Source organism: Callithrix jacchus, chromosome 5 (assembly GCF_049354715.1).
Source record: "Callithrix jacchus isolate 240 chromosome 5, calJac240_pri, whole genome shotgun sequence".
Classification (NCBI taxonomy): Eukaryota; Metazoa; Chordata; class Mammalia; order Primates; family Cebidae; genus Callithrix; species Callithrix jacchus.
Window position 1 is genome coordinate 66283285 of NC_133506.1, and position 25011 is coordinate 66308295.

At 52.8% G+C, this 25011-nt stretch overlaps 1 protein-coding gene across 5 annotated transcripts in view; it reads left to right on the plus strand.

Annotated features, from left to right (window-relative positions):
• Nucleotides 1-25011, plus strand: part of RTN4RL1 (reticulon 4 receptor like 1) — a 91334-nt gene that overhangs the window by 53642 nt on the left and 12681 nt on the right. For 2 of the 5 annotated variants that reach the window (XR_013535423.1, XR_013535424.1), the window contains exon 3: nucleotides 505-641. The exons of 2 other annotated variants lie outside the window; for them this stretch is intronic. The gene's annotated coding sequence lies outside the window, so the exon portion shown is untranslated. Of the gene's footprint in view, nucleotides 1-504; nucleotides 642-17740; nucleotides 17908-25011 lie in introns of those variants that run through there. One more of the 5 variants, XM_078372458.1, reaches the window with a different exon arrangement.

Below are 25011 nucleotides of genomic sequence, written 5' to 3' on the forward strand. Positions count from 1 at the left end.
TCCTAAGGCTTATGAAGGCTGGCAGCTTCACTCTGTAATTTTAGGAGCTCTGCTCCTAACACGCAAAAAGTCCAGCTACCTTGCCGGAGGGATTGCCCACAGAGATCACATTAAGAGGAGAAATCCTGGCTGGGTGTTGTGGCTCACACCTGTAATCCCAGTAGCACTTTGGGAGGCCGAGGCGGCTGGATCACCTGAGGTCAGGAGTTCGAGACAGCATGACCAACATGGTGAAACCCCATCTCTACCAAATACAGAAAATTAGCCGGGCATGGTGGTGCGTGCCTGTAATCCCAGATACTTGGGAGGCTGAGGTGTGAGAATTGCTTGCACCCAGGAGGCAGAGGTTGCAGTGAATTGAGATTGCACCATTGCACTCCAGCCTGGATGACAGAGCAAAAACTCCTTCTCAAAAAAAAGGAGAAATCCTGAGGCTACCTGGAGAGAGAGGGAGAGGCTCAGGTGTCTTCACATCATAATAACTCAGTCCCCAAATGACTCCAGCCCCTGCCGCCATCTGCCTGCAACCACGTGAGACAGCCAGAGTGAGAACAACAGAAGAACCATCCTGCTGAGCCTTTTTGACCCACAGACTCATGAGAGCATGAGCAGGACTATTATAGTAAGAAATGGTTTTGTTTTAAGCCCTGATGTTCAGTGTGGTTTGTTACACATATGGAAATAAATGAAGACCAACCAAATGAGGACGGGTAAAGGCTATTTATTCAGAGGTGTCCTAGCATGGGAGCCAGCCACCTCACTCAAATCTTGGCACAGAGTTGAGGCAGGCAGAGGAGTGGCAGATTTTATTATAGAGGAAACTGGGAACGCTTCAAGCACACCCTGATTGGAGGCTGTTTGCATAGGGAAGCTAGAGGATCACAAGGGGAAGCAGGTCGCCCAGTGTGACTGGCTAGGGGAGCATATTTGGCTTTCTCTTTGCTTGGTCCAAAGTTGGAGGTAGGGACACAGATGAGGGGGACTAATCCAGTCCTAGCTGTTTTGGGCATAATGTGGCGGGGTCATGTTTGGCTTCTTGGCTTGTTTGTAGAGATTGTGGTCCCGTGGTCCCGCTCCCAATGACTCTGACTCTACTCAGTGGATTGGCTTCCTGGGCTGGTTGCTGTGGATCATGGGTTGGTTTCCTGGGCAGGTTGCTGCCGACCGTGGGTCAGACTTCTATTTTTATGTGTGGCTTGGTGCTGTCCATTTGTGCCTCTAGTCTGTCACTCAGCAATAGATACCTACATGCAAACTGACAATTATGAGGCCAGGTTTAATGTACAGTGTTCTGGGTAAGCCCCACAGGGGGACAGTCCCCTTTAGCCTGTGCCAAGTTTGAAGAGCAGGTACAATGAGGAAGGTAGGTGCAGGAAGGAGGGGTGTCCCAGGGAGAGGGGATGCCAAGAACATCAGTCAGGAGGACACGGGGCTCCTGACTGCAGAGGAGTGTTGGCTCCCAGCTTAGGGCAGAGCCAGAAATCCTCCTGCAAGAAGGGCCACAGAAATTGGGAGCGATACCATGGGAGCTGAGTTTCAAAAAAACCTCTCAGATGGAGAAGAGGGAGTGGGGCCGGGCGAAGGCAGGAGGTGAGTGAGGAGGCAGCTGACCAGGAGAGAGGATGGCTGGCCCAGGCTATGGGGCTTGGAGAACCCAACTCAAAAGAAGGCAGCGTCCCAGGTTTCTGGAAGACAGAAGCTGTGGCAGTCACTAAGAAGGTGGCCCAGGGAGAGGGAAAGGGTTTGGAGGGGGTGCTTTTCATTTGGGGAATGCCAAGGGGGAAGAGTCCACTAGATCGCACGGGATGTGTGCAGAAAGCAGTTCAGACTCAGAATCAACAGAGTACTGAGATGAGGGGAATCAGGAGCCAGCAGAACATGCACAGGTCACGGTGGCCCCCATGGGCTTTGGGCAAAATAAGAAAAGGGGCCCATGCCATGGCTGAGAAGGAACATCCAGGAAAGCTGGAGTGGTCCTGGGTGAGTGTCGTGTCAGGGAAACTGGGAGGGGGAGATTTCAAGGGGGCTTCGACCTCAGCAGCAGTTGAGGCAAGACAGAGACTGGAGGCCAGGCGAGGTGGCTCACGCCTGTCATCCCAGCACTTTGGGAGGCTGAGGTGGGTGGATCACCTGAGGTCAGGAGTTGAGACCAGCCTGGCCAACATGGTGAAACCCCCATCTTTACTAAAAACTAAAAAGCTGGGCTTGCTGGTGGGTGCCTGTAGTCTCGGCTACTTGGGAAGGAGGCAGGAGAATCACCTGCACCTGGGAGGTGGAGGTTGCAGTGAGCTGAGTTCGCACCACTGCACTCCAGCCTGGATGACAGAGAGACTCGGTTTCAAAAAAAACAAAAAAAAAGACAGAGCCTGGGAAGTGTTGGGTTTGGGCAGCAGCAGGGTCTGCATGGCTGCCTGGGAGAAGGGGTGGGATTCCCCGTGTAGGGCTTGCAGGGGGAGAGTGGCCAGGGAGGAAGTGTACCTGTGAAGAAAAGAAAGTGAGGCGGTGACTGCAAGGAGGTTTGCGTTGGGCAGGGTTTTGCTGTTCAAGGGGAGAGTGAGCAGAGTCTGCAGGCGCAGGCGCTGGGCAGCGGGGCCGCACTAGCGGGGAAGGCAGCTGTCGAAGCTGGCCTCAGGCAGGATCCAGGCTGCAGGTGGAGCTGTGCTGGCCCACAGTGTTTTGTTTTGTTTTTTTCTTGTTGAATTTGCTGCCACCCGATTGCATGCAAAAATCCTGATTCCCAGCCTCTGGCAAAATTCAAAGAGTCGATAACCCAGCGTCCCCTCTTCCTTCAGGAGAGCAGGCAGGAGCCTGGGGCCTGCAGGGGGTCCTGGCTTCTGGGGCGCCCCCTGTGCCACCTCCCTGCACACCCAGCCTCTTACGTTTCCTGCGTGGACCCTGAAAGCCTTTGAATTGAGATCTAGAGGCAAGAGCATGGGATGGGAGGAGGAGGGCCTGAGACCCACCGTCGGGGCATGTGAGGAAGCTGGGAAGGTGGGGGGCTGGGCCTGGAGGTGAGGTAGGGAGGGGGTGAGGTTTGGAGGGGCCACTGAGGGCAGTGGGGGTGGAGGCAAAACTGGGAAGGCCCCGTGGAGAAGCACTGTGCTGGCGGCAATGCCGGGACCAGCAGCGGCTCCGTTCTCATCCCAGGATGACAGAAACAGGCCTGGGGAGAAGCAGAGGGCAGAGGACTCTGTGTCCTCCAGGAGCGTCCACACCAGCATCACACCAGTGGCTATATCAGCGGGTGGGGCAGTGTTGGGCTCTGGGGCCACACAGACAGGGCCGCAGAGGACAGAGTGCCCTTACCCACCCCAGGGTTTCTCCCTGGATGCCGAGGGCGACACACTAGCTGGAGAAGGCAGCTGTCCTAGGCTAGGAGCACGCTGAGGTGCTCCACTGATGCTGGGAGGAACTCCTGTCCAGGGAAGTGAGGCTGCTCCTGGGATTCTGGGCCGGGATCCTCTCACTCCCTGGGACATGCCCTCAGGAAACGCTTTTCCTGCACCACCTCCCTCCATAGTTTCCACTTGAAGCATCTTCTGTCTGCGCAGCTGTGGCCTTAGGCCCAGTTCTGTTAGTTCACCAGGTGGGGCTGGGTCTTGACGGAGAGGGGGTCTTGCTCCAGGGCCTCCCCGGTAACAGCTCAGCACACACCTCAAGATGGAAACATCCCCACCGCACACTTTTTCAGCACGTTCTGCTCTCAGTGGCCCTGGGCATCGTGCGCGGCTTGGACACACGTCACTGTGTCACGTCAAGCTGGAATGTAATTAGGCGATGGTGGGGAAAATTCCATCTGTCTCCCGGGAATACCGGAATAATGAGCCATCACAGAGGAGCAGGGGGGTGGGCGGGGGGCTGCTGACCTGAGCAGGAGGCTCAGCCCCTTTGTTAGCTCCCACGGGCCTGCCCTGTTTTCCAGCAGGAAGCCGGAGCTATAGTGAGGAGCCTGAAAGGGTGTGTTGGGCTCTGAAGCAGGGAAGAGAGCAAGCCATCCCTCTCTGGTGTGGGGTAAGGCAGAAGCCATAGTCCTCCCCACAGGCATGTGGCCTTGTGTTAGATGCAGCCCAGGCGAGGGCGGAGAGTCCTGGGACGCAGACTTCCCACGGGAGTGGGCTGGACATGTGGGTCAGCGCTGAGGGCAGCAGGGGCCTGGCGGGACCAGGTGTCTTCACCTGGAAAGCAAACTGGGAGAGGCCCCAGACCACCTCTACCTTGAGCCAACTCTCCTCTACACCCACTGAGGTCACCCAGACCCACTCAGGCCCCGCGCCCACCCTGTTCCTCCTCCACGGGGCCAGGGAGATGGACCCGCCCAGAGCCGGTGTTCCCCGCTCAAGACAAGCTCGGGCCAGACACAGGCACATTTGATTTTCTAGTAGCCATATTAGAAAAGCAAACTGTAACAGGTGAAATTAATTTCAAAAAATTTTTTTTTTTTACTTTTTACTTTTTTTTCCTTTCTTTTTTGAGATAGAGTCTTGCTCTGTCACCAAGTCTGGAGTGCAGTGACGCGATCTGTGCTGACTGCAACCTCTGTCTCCCAGGTTCAAGTGATTCTCCTGCCTCAGCCTCCTGAGTAGCTAGGATTACAGGCGCCTGCCACCAAGCCCAGCTAATTTTTGTATTTTTAGTTGAGATGGGGTTTCACCATGTTGGTCAGGGTGGCCTCGAACTCCTGACCTCGTGGCCTGCCCACCTCAGCCTCCCAAAGTGCTGGGATTACGACCGTGCCCAGCCATAAATTTTTTTTAGAGATAGGTTTTTGCTCTGTCACCCAGGCTGGAGAACAGAGGTGTGACCATAACTCCCTATGTCCTTGACTTCCTGGGCTGAAGCCATCCTCCCACTTCAGCCTCCTGTGTAGCTGGGACTACAAGCACATGCCAACATGCTGCTAATTATTAAAATTTTTACAGAGATGGTTCTTGCTATGTTGCCCAGCCTCAAACTCCTGGACTCAAGCAATCTTCTCACTTCAGCTTCTCAAAGTGCTGGAATTACAGGTGTGAGGCACCAGACTGGGCCTAAAATATTTTTATATTTAACCCAATGTATTCAAAATATGATGGTGCAATATCAAAATGCAATCAATGTAAAATTATCCATGAGGTATTTTTATTCTTTTTCATACTAAGTCTTTGAAATGAGCACATTTCAGGCCGGGCGTGATAGCTCATGCCTATAAACCCAGCACTTTGGGAGGCCGAGGCAGGTGGATCACAAGGTCAAGAGATGGAGACCATCCTGGTCAACAAGGTGAAACACCGTCTCTACTAAAAATACAAAAATTAGCTGGGCATGGTGGCGCGCGCCTGTAGTCCCAGCTTCTCAGGAGGCTGAGGCAGGAGAATTGCTTGAACCCAGGAGGCGGAGGTTGCGGTGAGCCGAGATCGCGCCATTGCACTCCAGCCTAGGTAACGAGCGAAACTCCACAGCACAGCCCCAGACTGTTCCAGGTGCTCAAGACCCCAAAACTCTTTTCTCAAGTGACTGCCATCTGTGTTCAGGACCTCCTCCCCATTAGAGCTCCCAAAGGCAGACTCAGGTTGAGATTGCCTCCAAGGCAGGAATGCCGACTCCCCATAGATTTGTTCTTACCTCAAAATCCACTCTGATCCTAGAGGCTCAGGCGATAAGAGCTATGGAGCGACGCCGAGTGGCAGAGGTGGGTGGACACAGGCAGAGGCAGCAGGGACCCAGCAGAGGCAGCCCGCATGGGCCTGGCAGGCAGAAGGGAGAGAGGATGGGGTGCGCCGCATTCCACAGACAGGTTAATGGCTCCTGCCTCGCCCACAATTGAATTTGCCCTTGTGAGCCTCCTGGCTTTGGGCAAGGGCCTCTTCCCCTGGGAGCTCAGCCAGACTCCCAGAGCCACAGGGCCTGGGTCAGCCAGGCCTGATTCAATCAAGAGAAATGAAGGACTCGGGGCTCACAGACAGCTCTGCACCCAGAGGGGCCGGCGGCAGGCTGGGGAGGGCCAGTGGAAAGCAATCATAGGTCCATCCCAGCTCTGCCTTCCTCTCAGGAACCTCAAGAGCTGGGACCCTCCTCTGACTATTAAACACAGCTCACACGCCAGGTGCTGTGGCTCCTGCCTGTAATCCCAACTACTCAGGAGGCAGAGGCAGGAGGCAGAGGCTGCAGTGAACTATGGCTGCACCTCTGCACTCTAGCCTGGGCAACAAAGTGAGACCCCATCTCTAAAACAATAAAATAAAATAGAGCTGTCAATGATCTGTAATATATGTCATTGCCCTCCCTACCTCCCCATGTCCCTCTTTTTTTTCCCCAAGATGGAGTCTCCCTTTGCTGTCCAGGCTGGAGTGCAGTGGCACGATCTTGGCTCACTGCAACCTCCGCCTCCTGGTTCAAGCTATTCTCTTGCCTCAGCCTCCCAAGTAGCTGGCGCACCACCCTGCCTGGCTATTTTTTATATTTTTGGTAAAGGCAGGTTTCGACATGTTGGTCAGCCTGATGTTGAACTCCTGATCTCAAGTGACCCACCCGCCTTGGCTTCCCAAAGTGTTGGGATTATAGGCGTGAGCCACCACACCTGGCCTTCCCACTTCTCTTAAAAAGTGGTTGCAAGATGATTTTATCTTTTTTTTTTTTTTTTTTTGAGACGGAGTTTCGCTCTTGTTACCCAGGCTGGAGTGCAATGGCGCGATCTCGGCTCACAACCTCTGCCTCCTTGGTTCAGACAATTCTCCTGCCTCAGCCTCCTGAGTAGCTGGGATTACAGGCACGCGCCTCCATGCCCAGCTAATTTTTTGTATTTTTAGTAGAGACCGGGTTTCACCATGTTGACCAGGATGGTCTTGATCTCTTGATCTCGTGATCCACCCGCCTTGGCCTCCCAAAGTTCTGGGATTACAGGCTTGAGCCACCGCGCCCGGCCTGCAAGATATTTTAATTAGAAAACTGGAAACTACGGCCAGGGTGGTGGTGAACACCTGTAGCCCAGCTACTTCGGAGGCTGAGTCAGGAGAATCACTTGAACCTGGGAGGCAGAGGCTGCAGTGAGCTGAGACTGTACCACTGCACTCTGGCCTGGGCAACAGAGTGAGACCAATCTCACAAAATACATACATACAGAGAAAACTGGAAACTAGTCTATTTTTTTCTTTTGCTTTTCTTTTTTTTTAAGAGAAGGTCTTGATTTGCCATGCAGGATAAAGTGCAGTAATGCGACATGGCTTACGGCAGCCTTGGTATCCCAGGCTCAGGCAGTCCTCCCACCTCTGCCTCCTGATTAGCTAGAACTAGATGCACGTGCCACAACGCCCGGCTGATTTTTTGTATGTTTTGTAGAGATGTGGTATTGCTCTGTTGCCCTGGCTGTTGTCAAATCCTTGGACTCAAGTGATCCTTTTGCCTCAGTCTCCCAACGGGCTGGGATTACAAGCATGAGCATCCACACCCAGGCTGCTTTTCTTTTCTTTTTCTTTTTTAGACAGAGTCTTGCTCTGTCACCCAGGCTGGAGTGCAATGGTGCAATCTTGGCTCACTGCAACCTCCGCCTCCTGGGCTCAAGCAATTCTCCTGCCACAGCTTCCCGAGTAGCTGGGACTACAGGCGTTCACCACCTCACCCAGCTAATTTTTTTGGTATTTTTAGTAGAGATGGGGTTGGACCATGTTGTCCAGGCTGGTCTTGAACTCCTGACCTCAAGTGATCTGCCCGAGATGGCCTCCCAAAGTGCTGGGATTACAGGCATGAGCCACCACGTCCAGCCCCAGCCTTCTTTTCCTTTTGTTTTTTTGAGACAGAGTTTCACTCTGTCGCCCATGCTGGAGTGCAATGGCGCGATCTTGGCTCACCACAACCTCTGCCTCTCGGGTTCAAGCAATTCTCCTGCTTCAGCCTCCTGAGTAGCTGGGACTACAGGCGTGCGCCAGCCTGCTTTTCTTTGTGTCTGTGGGGCGTCCGGAACACACTAGGACCAGGGTGGGAGGAGGGAAGAAGAAATGAACAAAAGAGACTCTGCCCCTTCTTTCCTCTCAGAGCCTTAGGTGCTGAAACCCTCTCTGTGGGAGGCCAGTGAATGTGAATCAATTAGGGGACAAATTGCAAACTAGAGACGACATCACTTGACTCCTACCTTGATGCTGTCTCACTCTCACGCCTCCAGGCGTCTGCCCATGCGGTTCCTTCTGCCTGGAATGCCCTGCCCCTTCCTCCCCCAGTGCCAGTGGAGCTTCTAGCCCTCCCTCCAGGCCCCCCTTCCCTTCGTGACTTTTCCTGGTCACCCCTGTCCTTCCCAGCAGCACTGCTTTCTTCCCTCCTTGGCTGTTTCTTTAGCTTTGTAGATGGTTCCATCCGAGTTCGGAGAGCTTGATAGTGAATTGGCTTGTTCAATCCACAAATAATTGCTGAGCACCACCTGGGTGCCTGGCCCTATCTTGGGGCTGGGGGTATCACAGGGAGCGACCAGCGGGGAGACAATAAACGAAAACAAATAATTAAGCAAGGTGCTCTCAGGTTAAGTGCTAAAAGTGAAATAAATAGAGCAGGGTACTTAGGAAGTCGAGAGTGGCTGGGAGCAGAGGGGCCGGGGCCTTGGCTCCAGACAGGGAGGTTACTTTTGAGCCGAGACGAATGTGAAGAAGGAGGTGGTCACGGAAAGGCCTGGGGCAGAGAGGGCCTGGTGGGAACAGTCAGTTTGAAAACTCCCAGGCCAACACGGTGTGATTCCATTTGTATGGAATATCCAGAAGAGGCAAATCCACAGAGACAGAAAGCAGATTCATAGTTGCCAGGGGCTGGGGAGGAAGAATGGTGAGAGACTGCTAATGGGGACGGGGTTTCCCTTTGAGGTGATGAAAGTGTTCCGAGCTCGGTAGCGATGGTGGTGGCACAATGGTACGAATATGCTGTGCGCCAGCACATCATACACTTCAAGATGGTAACGTTTGTGTTATTTATCTGTCATAAAAATTTGTATATTTTTCAATAAAACAAAATAAAGCCTGCAAGGCAAGAATGAGCTCGCTGTGGTCTAGGAACCGAGGCTAAGTGCAGCTAGCATGTGAAGAGCTGCGCAGGATGGGGCTGGAGGGGGTGGGGCCGCTGGCGAGGGCGCTGTGGGCTGTGAGGAGCCTGTGTTTTATTCTGGTGCAGTGGAAAGCCACTGAAGGTTTCAAGCAGGAAAGTAACATGATAGCACTCACTACTTGTGAAGATCCTTTTGGCTGTGCTTAGGCTGTGGGTGGAGATGGGGCTGTAATAAAAAGAGAGTGATCAGTGAGGGAGGCCACTGCGGGGGTGGGGGGTGCCCAGGGACAGGTGATAGTGGCCTAGGGTAGGGAGAGGGTGCTGGGGATGGGGTGATGTGAATTTAAGAGATATTTTGAAGGTGGGGCCAGTGGGACTTGGTGCATTAAAGGAGGAGATGATGAAGGAATAGCACCTGCATTTCTAGCTTGAGCAACAAGAATGACTCGGATGTCATCTGTGCAGACAGGGAAGCCTGTACCGGGAGCTCAGTTAGGACAGGTGGAGTTTTCGCTGCTTATTAGATACTAACATGGCAATGCCAGGTGGGCAGGCAGGTGGACTGGTCTGGAGTTTAGAGCCAAAACACGTCTGATCCCCCACCCCCACGGAGATGATATTTAAATCCTGGACCTAGCCGGTGGCTCACACCTGTAATCCCAGCACTTTGGGAGGCCAAGGCAGGCAGATCACCTGAGGTCAGGAGTTTGAAACCAGCCGGGCCAACATGGTGAAAACCCATCTCTACTAAAAATACAAAAATTAGCTGGGCATAGTATTATGCACCTGTAATCCCAGCTATTGAGGAGACTGAGGCAGGAGAATCACTTGAACCCTGGAGGCGGAGGTTGCAATGAGATGAGATCTCACTACCGCACTCCAGCCTGGGCAACAGAGCGAGACTCTGTCTCAAAACAAAACAAAAAGCTGGGCCTAGGTGAGCTCACCTGGGGACAGGTGTGGCTACAGAAGAAAGAAGGTTGGAAGGCTGAGCCCTGGGGGGTCAGGATATGTAGTGATCAGGCCAGAAGAGCTGACCAAGCAGCAGCAGCCCGCAAGGCAGGACAAGACAGAGAAGAAAGCGTTTCCTGAGGGGAGGGCCAGCCGTGTCCAGCGCTGCCAAGGTGAGCAGATGAGGATGAAGAAGTCACTAATAGATTTGGCAATACGATTGTAGTTCTGTCTCTCTGGTGAGCCTGAGCACCCAGCACATAGTAGGTGCTTATTAAAGGCCAGAGGACGTGACATGGTCATTTTCTGCGCTGTGTGCCATAGACTGTCAAGAGAGTAAGGGTTTGAGCCAGAAACCTAGAATCAAGGGAAGTAGCCGAGGGGCTTAGGCACCCAGGTAATAAAAGGAGCCACTGTCAGAGGCCGGGGAGCCCAGCAGAGCCCAGGATTGCAGCTCTCCACCGGCACGTTTGCAGAGGCCCTCACCCTCTGCTTTTTTTCCCTTTTGCCTCTCAGGAGGCGATTCATGTTACAATATATTCCAGCTGAAAAAGGATCAGATTTTGAGCAGGTGGTAAGTCAGTACATGGAAATTTGATGTATTTTGACTAATGCAGTTTGAAATTTGAAAACTGCAGACAGTTTTATTCAAGATCCATTTTTATACCAACTCATTATTGGGGGGAAAAGGCAAGATTTCTGGCTTCTGGAGGAGGACGTCTGAACCTAGGCCTGTCACCAGCAAGCCCCGAGAAGCAGGCTTGATCTGGCCGTCGACCCACACGCTGCAGCCCAGCCGCCTGCCTCTGCCGCCGCCATCCTGCCAGGGAGCGCTTTCGCTAGCAACCTTTTTCAAGTATCCCCCTGGGGTTACTAGTCCAATTTAATCTGACCTTCAGCCCCACCTCTATCTCGCCAACTCCAGCAAATCCCTGGGGCTGGCACTTAAGACAAGTTTTGTGATACTGATGATGGTATTACACAGAATTTCCACTTCCTTCCCCATCCGCCTTGTCCATCTCCCGGGCCTCATGAGTGTGAAGCACAAGGAGAGGAAATTGATAATGAAAACAGGGAGGAATGAAGTTACTGGCCGGGGAGCAAGACACGGCTCCTGAGAGGTGTAGGGGTGCCTGGTGGGACACTGGGGGGCCGGTGCTGGAGAGGGGTCTCTGTACAGCAGCAGTCTCTAAGGAGAGAGCTGTGTCCTCCCATGGTTGGATGCCAGAGCAATCTTGTTTGAATCCTGGCTCCACCATTTTGGACAAATCACCTCACTTTGTTGTTGTTGTTTTATTTTTGTTTTTTGTTTCTGAGAGCAAGCCTCACACTGTTGCCAGGCTGAAGTGCAGTGGCACAATCTCAGCTCACTGGAGCGTCTGCCTCTGGGTTCAAGCAATTCTGCCTCAGCCTCCCGAGTAGCTGGGATTATAGGCATGTGCCAGCTAATTTTTGTATTTTTAGTAGAGACAGAGTTTTACCATTTTGGGCAGGCTGGTCTTGAACTCCTGATCTTGTGATCCGCCCGCCTTGGCCACTCAAAGTGCTAGGCGTGAGCCACTGCAGCTGGCCCTTGTTTTTGTTCCTGAGACATGGTCTCACTTTGTCTCCCAGGCTGGTGTGCAGTGGTGCAATCACATCTCATTGCAACCTTTCAACTCCTGAGCTCCAGCCATCCTCCCTTCTCAGCCTCTCAAGTAGCTGGGACTACAGGTGTGCACTCACATGCCAGGCTAATTTTTTTTTTTTTTTTAATTGTAGAGGTGGGTCTCACTATCTTACCCAGGTTGGTCCTGAAATCCTGGGTTCAAGCAATCCTCCTGCCTCAGCCTCCCAAGGTGTTGGGATTACAGGTGTGAGTGCCGTAACCCCCCCATCTCACCTTGTTTTTGGTGTTGTTTGAGACGGAGTCTCGCTCTGTTGCCCAGGCTGGAGTGTAGTAATGAGATCTCGGCTCACTGCAACCTCTGCCTTGGGTTTGAGTGATTCTCTTGCCTCAGCCTCCCAAGTAGCTGGGATCACAGGTATACACCACCGTGCCCAGCTAATTTTTGTATTTTTAGTAGAGACGGGGTTTTGACATGTTGGCCAGGCTGGTCTCGAACTCCTGACCTCAGGTGATCTACCTGCTTCGACCTCGGACAGTGCTAGGGTGACAGGTGTGAGCCCCCACGCCTGGCCCTGCCACCTCACTTTGTTGAGGCTCATTTTTCTCAGGTGTAAGATGAGGATATTAACCTTTAAAATAATTCAAGGAGACTGTTCAGTGAGTGTATGTGGACACCCCCAGCATGGGTAGGCCTGGCACACAGAGGGGGTGCAGCACCTGTTAACCCCTTCCATCATCCACATTCTCCTCTTCACACCAGCCTTGTCTCTTCTGGGCACTCACAGTCCAGCTGGGAAGACAAACAGGAAAGCGCTGGATCTCTGGACGCTCCCATAACTGGTGATTTTCTGAGTGTAGAACTTCCAGTTTTAGGGGCTGAATGTTGTGACAGGTGCCTCATCAGCAGATGTCAAGAGGACTTGGACCCAATCAATCTGATCTAAGGAAGGGTCAGGTATTGAACCAAGCCGTGAGCACAAAGATGCTCATTCCAACATTATATAATTTTTTTCCATTATTTAGTTTTAATTTAACTGACTCTTGAAAAGAATCAATAGATCGGTCACATGGTAAATACATCTAAAGTTCCTGGCTGGGTGAGGAGGCTCAAGCCTGTAATCCCAGCACTTTGGGAGGCTGAGGCGGGCAGATCACCTGCGGTCAGGAGTTCAAGACCAGGCTGGTCAGCATCGTAAAAGTAACTATTATTCCAGTTACTTGGGAGGCTGAGGCAGGAGAATCACTTGAACTGGTGAGGCAGAGGTTACAGTGAGCTGAGATTGCGCCATTGCTCTCCAGCCTAGGCAAGAAAAGTGAGACTCTTTCTCAAAAAAAAAAAGTTCCCAGCTGGGCGAGGTGGCTCACGCCTGTAATCCCAGCACTTTGGGAGGCTGAGGCGAGTGGATCACAAGATCAAGAGATTGAAACCATACTGGCCAACATAGCAAAACCCTGTCTCTACTAAAAATACAAAAATTAGCCGGGCATGGTGGCACACGCCTGTAGTCTCAGCTACTCAGGAGGCTGAGGCAGGAGAATTGCTTGAACCAGAGAGGTGGAGGTTGCAGTGGGCCAAGATCGCACTATTGCATTCCAGCCTGGGCGACAAGAGTGAGACTCTGTCTGAAAAAAAAAAAGTTCCCGATAGGGATACAGTGATGTCTCCCTCACCCCAGTCCCAGAGCTCCCCTATAGCCCTCCCAGGAGGCAACTGTTACCAATTTCTGCCATGATCATTTCTAACAGTGAACAATGAGAAACAATCTAACTGTTCCACAGATAAATAAATTACCATCTGTTCCAGCAACGGGATCCTCTGCAGTCTCTAAACACCTTCCCTGTTACCATATCACTCTTCTGTTATTTAGCTGTGCGCTTCCTCTGGCCTCAGGCTCTCGGGCGTAGGCTACTACCTCTGCCTGGAATACCCCCCACCCCCCCCAATAACCTGACTTGAGTCCTCAGCCTTCAGACCCTCCAAAACTTCACAGCCCCACGGATGAGGGAACCCCACAGTTCTCTTAGCTACCTGGATCTTTCCTCCACTTTCCAAGCTACAAGTGTATTTGGACGTGGTGCTGGATGCATGCCTGTTTCAACGACTGCCCTTCTCTGGGCGGTGGGGCCCCGCTTTCTGCTGGACTCCCTGCTGCTCCCCTAGTACCCAGCCTCAAAGATAGAGACCCCCTGAGAGCTGCTGCGTGAATGGAATGGTCTTAAGTAGAAAATGCAGGATACAGAAATTCCATATATAGCGTGATCCCAATTTTATTTCTTTAAATAAAATTTTTATTTAAATTTTATATAGCTCCACATAAAAAAAGGAAGTATAGAAAGAAGATACAGCAAGGCTCTGTCAATGGCTGTCAAGGGTAATGGGATTGTAGTGATTCTTCTTCCTTTTTGCTTCTGTACTTTTCATGGTTTCCACAAGTGGCAAGTATTATCTAATTTAATTTAACAATGCTTATTTCACACCTGTAATCTCAGCACTTTGGGAGGCTGAGGCAGATGGATCACTTGAGGTCAGGAGTTCAAGACCACCCTGGCCAACATGGCGAAACCCCGTCTCTACTAAAAATACAAAAATTAGCCAGGCGTGGTGGTGGGCGCTTATAATCCCACCTACTCGAGAGGTTGAGGCAGGAGAATCACTTGAACCCGGGAGGCAGAGTTTGCAGTAAGCCGAGATCATGCCATTGCACTCCAGTCTGGGCTACAGAGAGACTCCATATCAAAAAATATATATATTATTATTATTTTGAGATAGGGTTTTACTCTTTTAACCAGGCTGAAGTACAGTGGCAGGATCGTGGTTCACAGCAGCCTTGACTCCCTGGGCTCAAGTGATCCTCCCGCTTCAGCCTCCTGAATAGCTGGGACTACAGGCATGTGCCACCACAGCCGGCTAATTGTTAAACAAAAAAAATTTTGTTTTTTTTTGAGATGGAGTTTGGCTCTGTCACCTAGGCTGGAGTGCAGTGCTCAGCCTCCCAAGTAGCTGGAACTACAAGTGTGCACCATGCCCAGCTAATTTTAGTATTTTTAGTAGAGACAGGGTTTCACCATATTGGCCAGGCTTGTCTTGAACTCCTGACCTCGTGATCTGCCTGCCTCAGCCTTCCAAAATGCTGGGATTACAGGTGTGAGCCACAGCACCTGACCTGTTAAAATGTTTCGTAGAGACGGAGTCTCACTATGTTGCCCAGGCTGTCTAAAACCCCTGGGCTCAAGCCATCGTCCTGCCTTGACCTCCCAAAGTATTGGCATTACAGGTGTGAGCCACCTCGCCCAGCCCTGGCAAGCATTATTTTGGAAGTAAATAATGATGAGTAATATTAAAGAAAAACCTTATAGGGAAAAAATAGGGTTTGGGGCCCGCACACCCAGCCCATGCTGAATGCTACCTGGGCCTACCCTCCTGGGCTGAGGTCAGAGGCTGGGAGGGGCTGGTGGCCGGTGGGAGGTGGGTCACTAGAGAAAGGGCGGCACTCAGGCTGACAGGGAAGAGAAGGTGATTCAAGGCCTGGGACGGGAAATTCTCAGAGACTCTGCAGGGCACTGAGGACAGGTTCTGTGAAGGATCCGAGGGGAATTATCTGTGAGGTGAGGCCTGAATACCTGGCAGTCACTTATCCTGGAAGCACAAGGAGCCTGCCCTGGGGTCCTCTGGCTGCTGCATCTTATGGTTTTTGTCGTTGTTTTTTCTGTTTGTTTTTGAGACAGAGTCTTACTCTGTCACTCAGGCTGGAGTGCAGTGGCACGATCTCAGCTCACTGCAACCTCCACCTCCTGGGTTCAAGTGATTCTCCTGCCTCAGCCTCCTGAGTGGCTGTGACTACAGGCGTGCGCCACCACGCCTGGCTAATTTTTTTGTATTTTTAGTGGAGACGGGGTTTCACCATGTTGGCCAGTATGGCCTCGATCTCCTGACTTCGTGATCCGCCCACCTCAGCCTCCCAAAGTGCTGGGATTACAGGCATGAGCCACCGCGCCCGGCCCTGCATCTCATTATATATCCCCATTTTCCCACAATAAGGCCACTTGGGCTAACCAAAGCACCTGGGGGGTTTGCTTTTGGCTGGAATGAATGACATCACCTAAATCATTCATCGATTCATTTACTTGACAGACAGCAGGATGCGCCTCTGGGGGTAAAGAGAAAAGAGAGTGGGAGTGGGCCAGGTGTGGTGGATCATGCCTGTAATCCCAGCACTTTGGGAGACCAAGGTGGCTGGATCACCTGAGGTCAGGAGTTTGAGGCCAGCCTGGTCAACATGATGAAACCCCATCTCTACTAAAAATACAAAAATTAGCTGGGCATGAGCTAATTTTTGGTGGCAAGAACCAGTAATTCCAGCTGCTTGGGAGGCTGAGGCAGGAGAATTACTTGAACCCAGGAGGCAGAGGTTGCAGTGAGTTGAGATCACACCACTGCACTCTAGCCTGGGTGACAAGAGCAAAACTCTGTCTCAAAAAAAGAGAAGAAAAAGAAAGAAAGGAAACAAAGGAAAGAAAAGAAAAGAAAGAAAGAGAGAGAGAGGAAGAAAGAAAAAGAAAGGAGGGTCAAGGGAGGCTTCCTGGAGCAGGTCCCACTGAGCCAAGTCACAGAGTTACCCGGGACATAGTTAGACGTTTTTTTAAGCAAGAGAGTGCTTGTCTGACTGACTAAGCAAAAAAGGAATTCACTGGAAGGTGTGTTGGGAACCTTTGGACACAGTAATTGAAAATCCAGGCTGGGCATAGTGGCTCATGTCTGTAATCCCAGCACTTTAGGAGGCCGAGGTGGGTGGATCACAAGGTCAGGAGATCGAGACCATCCTGGGCAACATGGTGAAACCCCACCTCTACTAAAAATACAAAAATTAGCTGGGTGTGGTGGCATGTGCCTGTAATCCCAGCTCCTCGGGAGGCTGAGGAAGGGGAATCACTTGAACTAGGGAGTTGGAGGTTGCAGTGAGCCGAGAACGCGCCACTGCACTCCAGCCTGGTGACAGAGTGAGACTCTGTCTCAAAAAAAAAAAAAAAAGGAAATCCAACCCCAAATGATTTAATTTAAACAGAAAGCGAACTTATGTTCTATCACAGAAAGTTTGGAGATTCCAGGATTGGTTTACTCATTGGCTTAGCAAGATCATCGTGTACACAGGTTCTCCCCATTTTACTCTGTAGTCCTGGCAAGCTGGCATTAGCTTTTGGCCTGGCTCCCTCATGGTTGAAAGGTGGGGGTTCAGGGCCATGCATTTCATGCTTGTCCAACCACACCCAGAAGCAGGAAGTAGAACATCTCTTCCTTGTGTCCCCCAATCCTTTTAAAACTTCTTAATTGCCAGGCGCAGCGGCTCACACCTGTAATCCCAGCACTTTGGGAGGCTAATGCGCGCTGATCACCTGAGGTCAGGAGTTCAAGACCAGCCTGGTCAACATGGTCAAACCCTGTCTCTACTAAAAATACAAAAATTAGTGTGGATATTAGCAGGGCATGGTGGCGTGCACCTGTAGTTCCAGCTACTCAGGAGGCTGAGGCAGGAGAATCACTTGAACCTGGGAGGCGGAGGCTGTAGTGAGCTGAGATTGTGCCACTGCACTCCAGTCTGGGTGATAGAGTGAGACCTTGTCTGAAAAAAAATAAAAATAAATAAAGATTAAAAAATAAAAATTTAAAGCATTTAGGCAAGACACAGTAGCTCATACCTATAATCATGCACTTTGGGAGGCTAAGGCAGGAGGATTGCTTGAGCCCAGGGTTTGATACCAACCTCAACAACATAGTTAGACCCCATCTCTCCAAAAAATGCAAAATTAGCTGGGCACAGTGGCGTGCACAGGTATATAGTCCCAGCTACTCAGGAGGCCAAGGCAGGAAGATCACTTGAGCCCATGAGGTTGAGGCTTTAATCTTTATTTTTAGAGATGAGGTCTCACTCTGTCACACGGGCTGGAGTACAGTGGCACAGTCATAGCTCACTGCAGCTGGAAACTCCTGGCCACAAGTGATCCTGCCACCTCAGCCTCCCAAAGGGCTAAGATTATGGGTGTGACCCACTGCACCTGGTCCCTGTGTCCCTTTTAAGGAGGAAGACAAATGTTTCCAGAAGTCCTTCAGCAAACGTTCCTTTGTGTCTCATAGGTCAGAACTGAGTCACATGCTCTCGTTTAAATCAACCCCAGACAGTGGAGTACGCAGTAGACAGAGACTCGCCCCAGCAAGAGCAGAGCCCGCCTCCTCTAGAGGAGCACGTGGTTGCCTCTGAAGGAAGTTTGGATCTTAATAGCCAAGAAGAGGCAGGTTGGGCGGACGTGTGCAGAATGAAGATGGGGGAGGGTGGCCTGCAGACCCAAAGGAGAAGGTGAGCAACGCAACTCTGGGAGGGCAGGACTCCAGGGTGGCGCCGGGGTCTTGGTATAAAGATCTAGTGGACAGTGTCCCCAGGATGGTACCACCAGGATGAAAGGGCTATGGACCCGTTGCTTGCTTTGGAGTCAAGCTCCTGGGGCAGAGTCACACTGGCTGACCCCGGCTGCTGCGTTTAGTGCTACCTTCTGACTCACCTTCTCGGGCAGCTGCTGCTCCTGGAAGGCGGGGAGAGGGGAGCGGGAAGCCTCAGAGCAGAGACTGGGGTGCACAGATGGGCACATCTGTCTCAGCCCGGAACCCAAGCTGAGCTACAGGGACCCAGCATCAGAGAAGATTCTTATTTGCCAGCAACAGACACCAGCCTTGCCCCATATAAGTGAAAACTCAGACTTATTTCAAGGCTATCAGGTAACTCACCACCTCCCAGAGGGTTGCAGGCTCCAGAGGCAGGTGCAGTGCCCCCAGTGAGGGCAAAGACACCTCCACCTGCATCTCCAATGTTCCCACCCAGTCACCAGCCTCTGCTGGCTCTGCCACCGCCATGGATCCTGCCTGTTCCTGGTTATTTGCTAGTTGAGTCTGGGGTAGGTGTGCTGAGGGGCAGAGCCCGGCCGGGGTCCTTCAAGGCTGGGGAAGCGAGTTCGTGTTCTTGGCAGCTCTGACTGGGAGGGAATAGCTCATTTACATAAATGGTGACCTCTCAAACAGAGGAAGAGAGTTTGGTGGCTGAATGGCCATGGCATCCTGTCTGGTGGGCATGGGAAAAGCTGATCTGCTTGTAGAGACCAGGAACCAGGTGTATGTGGTCAGGCTTCACCGGAGGGCGTCACACAGCCCTGGCAGCCCAGCAGAGGTGAGAACCTAGGCAGAGGCTAGGCCGGTGGGCGTTAGAAACTCTTGTTTGTGGCCGGGTGCGGTGGCTCAAGCCTGTAATCCCAGCACTTTGGGAGGCCGAGGCGGGTGGGTCACGAGGTCAAGAGATTGAGACCATCCTGGTCAACATGGTGAAACCCCGTCTCTACTAAAAATACAAAAAAATTAGCTGGGCATGGTGGCACGTGCCTGTAATCCCAGCTACTCAGGAGGCTGAGGCAGGAGAATTGCCTGAACCCAGGAGGTGGAGGTTGCGGTGAGCCGAGATCATGCCATTGCACTCCAGCCTGGGTAACAAGAGCGAAACTCCGTCTCAAAAAAAAAAAAAAAAAAAGAAACTCCTGTTTGCAAACACCTTCAACTTCCACACCCTTCCTTGACTGCAGTTCTCACTGGAAAATCCAGCCCTGGGTGAACGCTTCTCCACTTCCCGCTGTACCGAGCTGCTGATATCACAGGAGCAAGCCACAGCGGCGGGCTGACTGGTTTCACTTGAAATGCTCCACCTCCCCATCCCTGCTGCCAAGAGGCGCCCTCCACCCATCTCCCATGTGACTAGGGTATTACCCATGACAAGGAAGGCCTGTGCCATCCCGTCCTCTTTCTCCTCAGACTCGGCCTCCCAAAGTGCTGGGATTACAGGCGTGAGCCACCAAGACAGAAGGAACTAGAGCCTGTTTGTGTGCTGACAGCATGACTCAGGAGGAGAGAGAAACTGAGGCCCGATCATCTGAGGTCAGGAGTTCGAGACCAGCCTGGCCAACATGGTGAAACCCTGTCTCTACTAAAAATACAAAAATTAGCCGGGCATGGTGGCAGGCACCTGTGGTCCCAGCTACTTGGGAGGCTGAGGCAGGAGAATACCCAGAAGACGGAGGTTGTAGTGAGCTGAGATTTCACCACTGCACTCCAGCCTGGGCGACAGAGTGAGACTCTCTCAAAAAAGAAAAAACCAACCTCGCTTGACCCATGGCCCTCCAGGTCCTGCCCCGTTTCTCCGCCGCCCCCCAAGGCAAAGCGTCCTGCAGTGTGGTCTCTGGGTGCTCACAGATATTCACGAGTTCTCAGACTCCCCTGGGGGTTTCATCCATGATGGCAGCTGGGGCCCATGACTCACTTTGACCAGTGAAATGTGAACAGGAGAGACACATGTAACTTGAACAAAAGTGCAGGGGCCTTGTCCACATGTCCTTTCCTTCCGCCTTCTGGGTAGAGGGTGTCCTCTCGGCCCAGGTCCCGGAGCAGAGCCTCAGCCATCCTGCTGTCCCTGAGCTGTTAGGACGGTGGCTCCCTCACCCTCTCTGCACATCCCAGCCAGTCCTGCTCCCACTCCTCACTCCTATTCACTCTTCGTTCCACTCCATATGCCTTCTGCCTCTGCCTTTCTGCCAGGAAAGACCCTTCCAGTGGCCTCCAAGTCACCAAATCAATGGGGCGCTTCTCTGCCCTCATCCGTATCTATGATGATGGCAGCCCTCATCACAGGAGTTACCTCCCCTCCTTTTTTTTAGATGGAATCTCGCTCTAACCCCCAGGCTGGAATGCAGTGGTGTGATCTTGGCTCACTGCAACCTCCACCTCCTGAGTAGCTGGGATTATAGGCACGCACCACCATGCCCAGCTAATTTTTGTATTTTTGGTAGAGACAGGGTTTCACCAAGTTTGCCAGGATGGTCTCGATCTCTTGACCTGATCCACCCACCTCAACCTCTGAAATCATCCGCCTTCCTGAAACACTTGTGGCTTTGGTGATGCCGCCCTTTCCGGGTTCCCTCTCACCTTCCTAGCTGTTCCTTCTCCTTGGCTGACTCCTCCTTTTCTCTCCCCAAAAGCGTTGTGTTGCCAAAAGCCTCCATCCTGCGTGTTTACTATTTTTTATTATATAGATTAATTTTAATTTTTTTGATAGAGGCTGCTCTGTCTATGGAGTAATCATTCTTTAATTATTTTGCTTTCTTAACATACTTTCACACACACACACACACAGAGAGAGAGAGAGAGAGAGAAAGTCACTGTATGGCCAAGTAGTGAGACTGTATCTCACTCTGTCACTAGGCTGGAGTGCAGTGGCGTGATCTTGGCTCACTGCAACCTCTGCCTCCCGGTTACAAGCACCCTCCACCACACCCAGCTAATTCTTCTTTTCTTTTTTTTTTTTGAGACGGAGTTTCGCTCTTGTTACCCAGGCTGGAGTGCAATAGCGCAATCTTGGCTCACCGCAACCTCCGCCTCCTGAGTAGCTGGGATTACAGGCACGCACCACCAAGCCCAGCTAATTTTTCTATTTTTAGTAGAGGTGGGTTTCACCATGTTGGTCAGGATGGTTTCGATCTCTTGACCTCGTGACCCACCCGCCTCGGCCTCCCAAAGTGCTGGGATTACAGGCATGAGCCACCATGCCTGGCTGGAAACCTTTTTTTTTTTTTTTTTTCAGATGGAGTCTCCCAGGCCGGAATACAGTGGCATGATCTCAGCTCACTGCAATGTCTGCCTCCCCAGTTCAAGCAATTTTTCTGCCTCAGCCTTGCAAGTGGCTAGGACTACAGGCACCCTCCACCACACCCGGCTATTTTTTGTATTTTTAGTAGAGACGGGGTTTCACCATGTTGGTCAGGCTGGTCTTGAACTCCCGACCTCAGGTGGCTTCCCAAAGTGCTGGGATGACAGGCATCAGCCACTGTGTTGGCCTCATTCCCACAGAGTTACATGCCCTCTCTGTGCCAATGGCTGCCGAGTATACGGCGGACCTCTGGGCTCCAGTTTTGGGCATCCAGCTGCCGACAGCTAAACATCTCTCTACGGCTTCTTGGATGTTCCTCATTCTCAGCCGTGCCCCTGGATGCCCCTGGTCCTGCTTTCCTGTTTCACTACTCCAGTCTTATAGGGATGCCAGCATCCTCTCTGCCATCTGGGATAGGATTAAGAAGTCGCCTGTGGCCCCGTCACCTCCCTCACCCCGATCCGTCTGCGTGTCCTGTTGGTCCCCATCCCAGCACTTGTCAGTCTTCCTGCCACTGTCTGTCTCCATGGCCCCTGCCCTCTTCAGGCCCCTGAGGTCTCTCACGGCCACAGGCCTGGCTCCTCACTCCCTGTCAACTGCAACCTCCCAAATCCAAATCCAGTCCTGTCACTTCCGCCCCAGGCTCATCAGTGACTTCTTGTCACACCGAGAATAGCTCCAAACCCTTTCCCATGTTGTTCAAGGCCATACAAGGCCCAGCTTTCCCTGTTCCAACCTCATGTCCTGCCCCTCTGCCCTCGTCCAGGCCAAGCTCAGTCCTGCCCCACGGCCTTTGCCCCTGCTGTTCCCTCCGCCTGGAATGCTGCTCCTCAGCTCCTTCTTCTTTTTGAGGTTTCAATCCAGATGTCACCCAGGGAGGGAAGCCCTCCGAGAGCACACAGCTAAGCTAGGTCCCTTCCTGTGTCTCTATCTAAACCCTGTTTTTTTGTCCCCACCACTTACCACCATCTGTCATTTGGGGCTTATCTAGTTCCTTGGGTTCGACTGCACCCCCAGGAGAATGTCGGCCCCAGGAGGGAAGGTGCTGAGCCTCCTGCTGTTGTGGAAGGAAGCCTGGAGCTCAGTCACTCTGGATGAATAAGGCATCAGGACAGATTCAGAACTGGGTGATAGGTAGAATCTGGGCTGTACTCAGAGCTCTAGATGCCGGTTCTGAGCACCTTTCACTCACAGCAGGGAAGGGGTGGCTTTCAGGGACAGGAAAAAGGGCCGCTGACAGGGGATTCTGTACCTGCCTTTCGAAGCCGGGCTTCCAGTTCCTGCTTTGTGCTGTGGGCACCTTGGCCTGCCCAGCACCAGGGCCTTCAAGAACAGTAGTCCCCACCCTCTCCCTCCCCCTCACACCCCTCCTGGACCCCCAGGCAGGCATCACAAACCGACATTTGCCACTGAGGGTGCAGCCTCCGCCTCCCAGGTTCAGATAATTCTCACACCTGAGCTTCCCGAGTAGCTGGGATTACAGATGCCCGCCACTATCCCAGCTAAGTTTTGTATTTTCAGTAGAGACAGCGGCTCCAGCATGTTGGCCAGGCTGGTGTTGAACCAGCCTGAGGGTAGGGGAGCTGGGGGGGTGCTCTGACAAGGCCCCTGAGAATGTGGCAGCCTAATTAGCAAGGCATTTCCAGCCAGGCCCGCCTCCACAGAGGTAGCCTCACCCCACTAAACACACCTAAGAGATCACTTGGGATTGGGTGGGCCTGTTCAGCGGTGGGTGGTACACAGTTTGCTATAGCTTTGGGGGAGGGGCAGTTGGCTCCACAGGGTGCCAAGTCCTGGCCCCAGAGCCTTTACCAAAGCTTCCTGGAAGGGGGAGTTCTCAGAAGTCCTCGACCTTCAGCCCTGGAGTCTGTGTTGTCACAACTCAGGTTCTGGGAACAGGGAGCAAATTTGCATAACAGGACACATTTTGTGAGCCCTGGAAAGCAAAGGCCACAGGAGGGGGAGGTAGAGGCCACGGGCCCTGGGCCCTGGGCTTCCTGCGGAGCGCTGTCCAGGCAACGGCGGGCTGGGTGGATAGGGAGAGGGCCGAGTAGAGAGGTCAGGGTGCTGTCCCCACCTGCAGCTGCAGCCTGGCAGGGACCCTCAGCCCTGGGCTAAAGCCCCTTCTCAGCATCTGCCATGTTGGGTCCCTAAGCAGTGGGTTGGGTGCATCAGGGTGGGTGGAGGGAAAGCCGGGGTCCAGGGTCCAGGGTCCGCTGGGGGCTGGTAGAGCCCTGAGCAGGTTTGGGGGACAGCTCCCTCTGGTTACAGTAGCAGTCACGCAATCATCACTGCTTAGGGAGGGCCACCCGTACAACCAGCGCTGGCTGAACAGTTCAGGCGCACAAGTCCCACTGAGTGCACCCAAGAAGCCAGCCGCTGTGACCCCCAGGTCCCAGACCTCAGGTCTGAGTGCCCAGCCTCGGTCAGCCCACTGAAATGTGCCACCACGGGGTCGCTCTCCAGCCTGGCCAATACTCGGGTCCCGATCAGCCGGGGTGCCAGCCACCAGCTCCCACTCCATGCAAGACCTTCAGAGCAAGGAGACAGGAGATCCGGTGGGCAGAGGGCTGGGGAGGGGGGCTTGCGTCGACAAGGTCCCCCGAGAACGTGGCGGCCTAATTAGCCCAGCATTCCCAGCCAGGCCTGCTCCAGGGACTAGCGAGGCAGATGAAAGCTGAAAGGTTATTTCAATAAGGCGCCGTCCACTTCCCAGCTGAGAGAGCCTGTTGTGCAGGAGGGACCTGGAGTGGGTACATAATTCAGCATGGCAGGAAGAGGGCAGCAGTTGAAGGCGAAGCCAGAGGAAGTGCCAAGATAAGACGGGACAGCTCACAGCTCGGGATGGGCATCTCTGCTCCAAAGAGGGCCCTGCCCCCTTTCAGGACGGCGAGTGAGGCACACAGCAGGATGAAGGGAACCAGGCTGCCACCCCACTGACTGTCTCATGTTATAAAAACAGACATGTGTTTGTATGTGAATGCCCGTGTATTTACACACATGTACACAGCCATGCAAACACACAAATAAACACAGGCCCGCACATGTACATGAACACACAAGCATGCGTGCACAGACACATTCACACAGAGCTGCACGTAGACCCCATGCACACACACACACGCCCACGGCACACATGTACACATGCCACGCGCAGGCTCTATCCAGGCCAGACCAGCCTCCTGGCTGCAGGCACTGAGCTGACACATGCTGATTGAGAACACGCGCACCTCGGGCCTGCCTGTGCTCCCTCCACTTCCTGAATTCAGAGGATTTTGTTGAGGGAGGCTCGGGGATGTGGCTGACCTGCATGGCCCGGATGACTGACCTATTCCGGCTGGTTGGTTGGTTGGTTTGGGACTGTTGGGGTTTTAGCTCTGAAAGTCCCACATCCTGGGAACCCCTCCGCCCCAGGCAAGCCTGCCCTGGTCACCCTGCCGTGGGCATCTGGCGGCCTGGTGCTGGGTTCCTTCACAGAGCTCTCCTCACCGTGCAGTCACCTCTGAGGCTCCTCAGTTGTGGTAAGAACCCCACACAAGGTGGCTCAAGCCTGTAATCCCAGCACTTTGGGAGGCCAAGGCGGGCGGATCATGAGGTCAAGAGATCGAGACCATCCTGGTCAACATGGTGAAACCCCGTCTCTACTAAAAATACAAAAAATTAGCTGGGCACGGTGGCACGTGCCTGTAATCCCAGCTACTCAGGAGGCTGAGGCAGGAGAAT